General features: G+C 32.3%; 1 protein-coding gene across 4 annotated transcripts in view; it reads left to right on the forward strand.

Annotated features, from left to right (window-relative positions):
• The window catches only part of Rgl (Ral guanine nucleotide dissociation stimulator-like), a 48580-nt gene that overhangs the window by 17272 nt on the left and 21214 nt on the right, over window positions 1–10094 (forward strand). The window contains exon 1 of one of the 4 annotated variants that reach the window (XM_018450778.1): window positions 1720–1834. The exons of the other annotated variants lie outside the window; for them this stretch is intronic. The gene's annotated coding sequence lies outside the window, so the exon portion shown is untranslated. Of the gene's footprint in view, window positions 1–1719; window positions 1835–10094 lie in introns of those variants that run through there. 4 annotated transcript variants of the gene reach the window in all.

Here is a 10094-nt window from a genome sequence, read left to right on the forward strand (position 1 = left end):
TCCGCCACCCTTACAATATTGCTGTCTCTCCGAGTAGTACATACGGGAAGGATTTGATGACTCAGACTGTTTTATGGGGATGAAGGAGCCTGCTATTCTCGCATGGGAAAGCGATGTAGTCCTCGCTTGCTTTTAATAATTGATGAAAAATAGTCATGATGAAAGAAACATCAAAGTCCAGCAAAGACAAAAAAGAGAGATATTATTCAACAACAAAACGTGAAGATAATAATAGAATTTCAAACAATTAATTTTAATTTGTCGTTAATAACAGCATAACAATTCTTGATCATTAATCAAAACATTTCATCTATCAACTGCAGAGATGATAGTAAGTGTTTTATTTTACAACGATATTCATACGATTTTGTTATCAGCCACATTTATTCGCTTGACATCAAAATAATATTGACAAATCGAACGAAAATTCGCGCGATTACCTCCAAATGAAGCTACTATTACGCATAACTGTGAAAGACCCTATATTTCTAGAATTATGTGTAGAAAGCGTTGGAGGTTCCTCGGATGGTTGAAGGCCTGCAGAGGTCACGCATGTGTGCGCATGTCATGTGCAGCACATCTTGCAAATGCTATTTGAAAAAAAAAAACTTTAGTTCTGGTATTTTACATCCTTCTTCTGTATAGAATCTTCCACAAGTATCATTAATAATAATTCAATGATAAATTCATTCATCTGTAACGGAAACTTTGATTTTCCTCCGATTCTTCAGAATTCATTTATAAAGAGACAAACTTGTATTATATTATTTCGCGAGTGAAAATCTTCATTAAATGCTAAAGTAGTAAATAAATAAATCAAAATAGTATACTTTGCTAAATAAATTAGATATCTAGCTTTCTTCCTTTCTTTTTTTAACATTTTATGTTAAACTCTAATTGGTTTACTTTATTTAATGAAAACAGAAATGTTAGATAAATAAAATGATTAAATATAAATTCATTTACAATGGAAATTTTCATTTCCCACCGATTCTTTAGAATTTATTGTAAAGAGACGTGGTCGTGCTAATTATTTTGCAAGTGAAAATTTTCATTGAATGCCACGATATTAAATAAACAATAATGGAAACCACAGTTTGTTATATAAATTAGATAACTTCCCATTTTTCATTCTATTTTTTTAACATTTAATTTAATATTTAATATTTTATATCAAATTGTCTTATTTTATATTAAAGAGAAAAACAGAAAAATTAAATAAATAAATTAATCTACTAATATAAATTAATTTTTCCCGTTTTATGATCGCGACTCCAATCTGGAACAGATTTATACTCCAGGATCGAACACTGAAAAAAGAATCTGATAATAGCTGTTAAATATTGAATGAAATAATTTCAATCTACTTACTTTTCTAAATATTTAGTAATTATCACCAAACAGTTTGTCATTATGTTCGGTAACACTTGCTAAACGTTTAGAAAAATAATAATTATTTTTGATTTATATTAAACAATCAATCGTTTGATTGAAATTACTTCACTCAACATTTGGTAGCTACCAGATTTTTTTTTCGGTGAAGGACTAACATAGACCGGCTTCGAAATCGATCGTTGAGTGCATACCCCGCTACCTTTCGACCTCGGTGCCCAATATCCCACGTACGTTCCTGCCGTGGTCGACGCCGTAGCGTGGCGGCATGGTCAGTGCATCCTCGAGTTCGCCGGGTCGGAGCGACGCGCCAGTCGGCGTCGGGACGGCGTGCAGTGCGGTCATTCCGCTTATCTTACGGAGAACCGGTCGCGCGCGTCACGTTATCGGCATCGTCAGGTGATCCGCGCGCGCGGTGACAGTACACCTGGCCCTGTCGCAGGTAACAAAATCCGGAGCAGCTGCTGCTCCGCCGCGGCGATTTTTCGTGCGAGTCACTTCGTCGTACAGTCGATCGTCGATGATTAAGAGAACAGTGGTGATTAAGAGGTGCTGATATCATCGGGCGTGTTTGCGTTGCAGTTGCGAAGGACGGACTGTTCTGCGAGGATAAAGGACGATCTCGCCGAGAGATTCTGCATTGACCGATCTATGCATCGCTAATTTCGTCTATCCGCCAAAATTTTCTGGCCGGCGATTAATTCACGCAGTTTTTTTGGCTCCACACTTTAACCTTTTTGAAGATTGAATTAATTTCTCAAACCCTGGCTGAGGTGACATTTCTCATAAATTTTTTACAGTGCTTTAAAGATGTTCGTTAGCGTCATTAAATTGCTTGTCAATTCAATTTCTGATGTTATTACTTCAGCTTCAGTTTATAATTGCATTTCTAGTTCCAAGTCCAACAATAAACGGCGCGTATAGTTTATGTAACTGGAAAATGATCGACATATAAATATTATTAAGCATTAAGGTTTAATCCAAACCGTGGTTTGGCCTTTCTTTGCGATTTGATTTATTAATTTCTCTAAAGTCTGTCACGTCAAACGAAATTATTCAAGTCTATCGTGATTTCGAAGAAGAGTCGTTTAGAGGAAGGCAGCAATTATTGAAAATTACCGTGGATATAAATATAATTAATAATCAAATAATGTATCTATAATATATATATAGTCTGTAATATAATGGATGCCTTGGTTTCTTTGAAAAGATCTTACTTTTCATATGCAATTCATTCCAATCACACGGTGGAGCACGTACGCTATGTCCGTGTCCGTAATTGATCCAGGTGCATAATGATTCACAACATCAGGGAAGCGAGAATAATTGTAATCCACATTTAACTCCAGTTTTCTTTATGATGATACGCAACGCGTTTTCCTGAAAACGGAAATTACTCCGTTCTCGCGGAGCGATCGATACTCTAATTGCCAGCAAACCATTGTTGTCCCTGCTTCACATCATGTTATACTTTAATGGCTTCACAATGTAAAACCTTTAGTCACGATTTTTGACTTAATTGCTAGCTCTAAGAGTCCAAAATCTGTTTCATCAATGGCAAAAGTAATACATACACGGAAAGAATGGGTTTGTTGAAATATCTAAAAATTTAACTACAAAGTGCAAAAACTATTCGCGCACATTAATTAGCACTTTAGTAACAAAGGAAAAATAAATTGTAGACTCAAAATTATTTTACCTAAAAAGAAGTGTAATAATTAAATAAAATATATTGTATTATCTTAAAAAGAAGCGAAAACGAAAAGTCTTATTATTTAATTCCTAAAGTCATGAAGTCACGAATCTCTTTTGTTTATATTAGGACAAAATATACTCATTGTATAAAATTTCTAATTAATATTTATTTTTTACAGATTAAGCTTTTTTATAAAAATATCCTCTATACGAATATTTTTTGCACTCACTATAGATACAGATCTGAAAATAATTTTGGACTATCAAAATAATTACTTAGAACGCTCAAAGTAGTTGCTAATATATTCAAACTTTTTGCAGCATTGATCATCATGCTTGAATTTCCCACATAATTATTTTTAGATCTGTATCTATCTAAATATTCAAATATGTTTCAACGTATCACTAATATTTCAACAAAAACTATTCTTCTCGTATTGAAATACGTAATGTTGAATTTTCTGTCGATGAAATTAATAACAAAAGTTAATTATTATCTATAATTAACAATGAGTATAAAAATCGTTGTGTACTTAACATAGAAAGATTTAAAAATGAGAATCTTGAGTTGAGAGCTACTTTTTGAAATCACAAAGATAATCTTCGTTTTGTAACATCGCGTATAACGAAATAGTCTTCAGAAACTTTTACAGTGTTATTGTCCTTGAGGATAAGGTCGCTTCTTCAATATAAAAATAATTTTACGAGAGCGGCCCACTTGGTTTATGTCAAATTTAATGTGCGCTTCGCACGTACATATATTCCGCTATAAATTTTTAAAACCTTTATTCGCTGAATTGTATGAATATCCCCACAAAATTATTCCCTTACTCTCTTGATTCTTTATTCTCTTAATATCGGTGGCTGTCTCATTCGGTCAACGTTCAACGTAATCATTCGAATATCATTTCCGCTTTTGATTTCACGGCTATTTCAAGATGCTCTCAGAGTATTTCCCCTATTCGAAACTGTAATAATTTTATTTGACAATTTTAATAATCAAAGTTTTTATGGATATATACATACAGCCTTGGATAAAAATATTAGGCACTTATATTTTTATATTTCATTTGGAATTCTTTTACTTATATTGTTATCTACTGATTATCAACATTATACATCAGTTTAAAGGTTTCTTTACAAGAAACAAAGGATTATTTACCGTAAATGCCATAAATCTATTTTTTAAGTCAAAACTTTAATTAATGATTAATAAGATGTCTAATATTTTTGGCTGTATTTTGTACATTTTTTTTTCTAAAGGTTTCATACGATTTTTATACGACTTCTTCAGTGCTAAATAAAGTTGCATGGCATCGAAGTGGAAAATTACACGACAGAAATATTTCTATCCATTTGGCCTGGATGTAGAAGCACCTTGAAAGACTCTAACCAGTTATTGTTGAGTCGTGCGAGCATACATGCGTACACGTTCACGTTTCACGTATCAACGTAACGTATGACTAACCGAGTAACCTATTAGTTAGGTATTTGTTTCCCATGATTCGCTCTGACTATTATTCCCTTCAGTTTTGATTGAGACTGGCACGCACATTTACATTACCGTTAATTTTCTTATTCGAATCTTACGAAAAGTCCAACGCTTTTCAAATAATATTTATTCCAATAAAGAAATTGTATACGAAAAAATGGTGTGTTCTCTCCAAAACTTTTAGAGTGAGTCTCACTCTGAAAAGTGGAATCTTACACTTAAAGATTGAAAACTGAGCCTGTCTTTTTCAAGAGGGCTCAATTTTCATTCTCACAGTAAGGTTCTCCAAAAAATTTAGAGACAGCATTAACCAACAGCAGTCTAATAAAAAATAATCTTGTTTAGTCAATAATGATATTAATGAAACAAATAACAAATAAATAGATATGAATTTAATAATATTTTATTAAAATAAGAACATATGGCGTATTTGTTAAATTAATACTGTTATTAACAAGATTATTTTTAACTAGACTGCTGTCACTGATGCTCTTAATATAATATCATATTTTTCCGTATAAAACATCAATTAGCTGTCCAATAATCATTCAAAACGAAATTACTGAGAGAAAAGTGTCCGATATTTTATGACTATAATTGCATACAAAAAATTATGGTTAGAAACTTTATTTTTTTGGTCATTATTGTTAGTAATAGTAATTTTATATGTACAGTTCTCTTAAACATGAAAAATTGTACTATAAATTATGATAATTTCAAATATTGATATAATAAAATATTAAGATAGAAAAATAAAATAAAATAAATATTTTTATTTAGTAATTGCAAACCATAGTGAATATAATTATTTTCTTAATTTTGCTTATTATTTAATAATAACTAAAAAATATGTTAAGGAAAAACTAAAGATTTCTAAGCAGTGTGTGGCTACATTAATAGCACAATTGACTATATTTGATTAAAACTGCTGTAAATATATAGTTGTCCCAAAAATGATTATAAATTATGGTAATTGCAACAATTTTTTTCTTTCAGCGCATATTTGCTATTTTTTTCATATAATATCATCGAAACGTGTCTTTTACTACTGTCGCTAATTTCATTGAATTAATCCCCAAGAGTAAATATTCGCAGTTTATGGTAGAAAGATGTTTACTAACGTTCACAAAATATTCCCACAGCGCTTTCGCCGAAAATCGATAGTTCATAGCACCGGAGAGTAATTCTGTGGTCCATGCACTATGCACGTACAAAGGGACGGGCGTAATTATTATAGATGACGAGTCTAGGGCATAGAGAGCGCGCATGGAAACCGGAGCAATTAGGATCCTCCGTTGCGGATGAAGGGTTTTACATGAGTGCCATTAAAGCCGCTAAATGACACGGGAGCGAGAGATGCGAGAGGTGCTTAAACGTGGGTTAAGCACTTCCTGCTGCCTCCCGCCGAACGAGCCGCTGTCTCCCTTTATGGACAATACCTGTGTTGCATAATGCATTCTGATTATATCTCCTCCCGGGAGTATGTCACATCGGGAGACGCGAGATCCTAGATAACACCAGATAGATTGGCTCCATGATCTCGTGACATACGTCGCTGTCAGGATCTGTCCATTGCGAAGAGAAAAATGCATTATTTCTCACGTTGGTCAGAAAAATTTCAGAAATCGGTTTATGAAAAGCCAATTTTCCTGAGCTAATTTCATGGCTCATTCTTTATAAAGATCTTCATTTGCCTATTATGTCAATTAACGCCACTAACGAAGAAGGAAAGTTGTACAGAATTGAGAAACTTCTTCAGAATTATTTGCTTCACCGTCTTGAATAATTTGAATGTAGAAAATAATTTCGATCATTTGCAACGTGGTGTAGTGAAACTTCTAAACGCATTTTTTGCTAATAAATTTTAATGAAACTTGAAAAAATTTCATACAATTAATTTGAAGAAATCAACATAAAAAAAAGAAAGACTCGATTTAAGGAAAAATAATATTGCGTGATCATTTTTCACCCTAGAAGCAATTATTATAGGAGGCGAGGCAATTTGGAAAGTTTGCTCTTAATTGAGTTCTTAATTGAGGAATGAAATACGAGATAAAATTTCATAGAAGCAAACGTGATAAAAAAATATGGTTCAAGAAAATAATATCGCGCAGTTATTTTTTATACGGAAAGAACGGTTTTGGTGAACCATCTAAAAATTTAACTCGATACAGATCTGAAAATAATTTTGTGGAGTCATTAAAATAATTATCTAGAACATTGAAATTGATTGCTAGAATGTCAAAACCTTTTGTATTGTTTATCGTTTCCTATATAATTATTTTGATGGTCCAACAAAATTATTTGCAGACCTTAGTTAAATTTTTAGATACTTCAGTAAAATCGTTCTTTTTGCCTACAAAAAAATAATGATAAAATGAATAATTTGGAAGAATTCGTTCTTAATTTAGGAATTAAATGCGAGATAAAGTTTTGCGTAGAAATGAACGTGTTAAGAAAATTATATTTAAAAGTAATATCGATTGATCTTGAAATAATCACGAATTTGGAAGAGTTTGCTTTTAAGTAAACACGAGAAAATTAATCACTCTCGCGTTGCACTCAACATCACGTTTCCAAAAGGGTTAAGATTGCGACATACGCCCGTTGGTCTCTCGTGTCATGCCGCGACGGGGCGTTCGTTTTATCATTCGAGCGAGGCGTCGACGGGCATCGACACTTTTATCATTCCGTGTAATATTCTACTGAAACTGTACTGAATGCGTCGTAGGGCCATTGTGTCGTGACGTTCGTTACATTCACCCAGCCAACGAAATCCAATCGCGAGCGATAATCGAATTTCAACGATCGAGCTCGTTCGCAGGGAACGAGCTCGTCCCAATTGTCGACCGACGACGTGTGTATCCTCTTTCCGTCGATTCTCCTTTATATTCCTGGCAAACATGACCGAGAATCAGGAATCCGTCTCGTTTGGTGCATTGAGAGAAAAAATGTAAAATATAAATGTAAAAATTGTAATTATTTAACTGTATTTTGTAGTCAATTTTGGTATCAACTGTAAATTTTTTTTTATAGAACTGTAAATTTAATTATACTGTTCAAAATGACTTTTTCAAACATTGGAACAAGATTGGTTATTTTTTTATAGTTTTTTGGATGCTAAATATGAATGCGTTTTTCAAATTATTCCATTACGTCACAATTTTGAGACATTTGCAATTCAATTTGCAAAAGGGAGGACAAATTTTGTCACGTTATAATGACGATGTATGATGTACTGGAGAAGTTTTATTGCAATCAAAATTAAATATTATTACGACTTTCAGCTTCTAAAAGGATTTTTTTGTGTCGGCTACAGTTAATAAAATATTCATAAATAAATAAGAGATAATAAGTTTAAAAAAAGATTAAATAATAAATCAGAAAAACTGTGAATTAAGTCATCGATGATTTAATAAATAGCTTTCGACTATATATTTATTTAAACTTAAAAGTTTTTTAAGTCGTTAAATATAAATTCCATTTCAAAATTAATAAATTTCATATTCAACGTCAAAAAAACTACGAGAAATGATTAGTCTCGTTCTAGTGTTTTTTTTTTGTCAAACAGTGTTATTATTACTAAGATTATACAACAGCCTTGGCCATAAGTATAAAGTACCCTCAATTAATTGCATTTTCTTGGAAAAGTCATATAATAAAATTTAAAGGAAAAAAGAACTAACAAAATATTAAAATTATAAAAATAAATTTTATTTTTCTCAATAAAAACTTCAATTTATTTTTCGTTAGATATCGAACATTTATGTGAATTTATGGAAGTGCTTTGTACTTTTTGTCAGGGTTGTAACAGTAATAACGAAAAAAATGGAACTCTTAACCCAAGTCTTAACCATAACAACCGTAATTATTTCATCATGTAATTAGAGCCACAAATACCAAATCCTTTTCTCTCAATGCAAGGGAATAACATTCCGCAAGGACGTTTCCCGCACGTTTTGACATCGCACTCGTGGGAGAACATTCTGAAAAAACTGACTCTGAATTCTTTAGCAGGTTAGAGGAGGTATTCTGGAATCTTTTTCTCCGAAGAGAGCAAAAATACGCCAGGAATATTTCGAGAGAGAGAAAGAGAGAGAGAGAGAGTTTGTGTGTGAGAAACTTTCTGGATACATTATATTCTAAATATAGTTTGCATAGAAGCATATTTCTGAAATGATTGCGCACTCCATAATGCATAATAACGCGCTTTTCCCTCCCCGTGCGGACTGAAGTATTCTAAACAACGCGCCCCAAGAATACTTCCCCCCTGAGAATAAAAATCAGGAGTAAAAATATATTTTCTCTTTCATCTCGCGTTCCATTCCAGCAATCCTCCGTTGGTTCTGGAATGTTAAGTCAGGAATCTCGCGTTCCCTTCCCAGGAGATATCATTTCCGCGCGCGACCGTGGTGATTAATTCGCGAAATGAAGATTACTGCCCATTAATGAAATGGAACGTAACGATGACATAACAAACTGGTAATCGACAAGATGAGTCACGGTTTCACGTGGTGAGATTCCAAATGCATTTGATCCTTTGATATTACACTGTTAAATCTATAGTGTCATATTTAACTTAACGTGAGTCGCCATTGCTCCTACTCAATTTATTTTATACTAAAATAATGGTTATATTTGACACTATACAGTGTCAAGTTGACACTATATAGTATTAAACTGACACGATATAGTGTCATATTTAACCATCGTTTTGGTAAAAAATAACGATATATTTAGTAGGAGCAGTGGCGACTCACGTTAGGTTAAATTTGATACTATAGATTTAACAGTGTAAGATGATATTACGCAGAGAAATTTGTGAAAAATCGCTCCGTCTGACGAGAGAAATACAATGCTTTAGCTATAAATACAAAACGTTTCCACAAAATTGATATAAATGTTCTATGCTATTCGTTCGATTGGAATCGAAATTCATAGCGCTACGAATTTCAAAATTCAAGCAGCTAATTTTGTTAAAAATGAATAAATTTAAATTTGAAAAAAGGGTTTTGAAGCTTAAAATCTCTACTTTCGAAAAGTCATGATGTCTTTTGAGTTTCTGTGAATTTAGTAATTTTTATATACGTATAGAAAAGAGTACAAGTTGGACAAAATGGAAAATTTTCTTCTCACTTTGTGGACCTATCACGTGCCTAAAAAAACTTACCGCAATTTTCGACTTTCTTATGTGAAAGCCTATAAATTCATTTTTTTAATGTTTCTAAGGCTTTTTTTGTTACTGCAGATTAAATAATAGGAGCATTTTGATCTTTTTAAATCGCTCATAACTCCGTTAAATACTATTCTGCCGCAATTCAAGAGACAGATTTTTAAAGTTGAAACTTATTGAACGATATAATTGCCAAATTTTTAAAAAAATATGTAGATATGATACAAATGAAGTAGCGTTACGAACTTTGATTCTAACCCAATAAAAAATAAAATAAATTAAAAACAGTTTCATTAAAAAATTATATTTATTTTGATAATAATTTTAATATTTTCTTAGTTT

The sequence above is a fragment of the Mycetomoellerius zeteki genome, unplaced genomic scaffold, assembly GCF_001594055.1.
Source record: "Mycetomoellerius zeteki isolate Tzet28-1 unplaced genomic scaffold, Tzet1.0 scaffold297, whole genome shotgun sequence".
NCBI lineage: Eukaryota > Metazoa > Arthropoda > Insecta > Hymenoptera > Formicidae > Mycetomoellerius > Mycetomoellerius zeteki.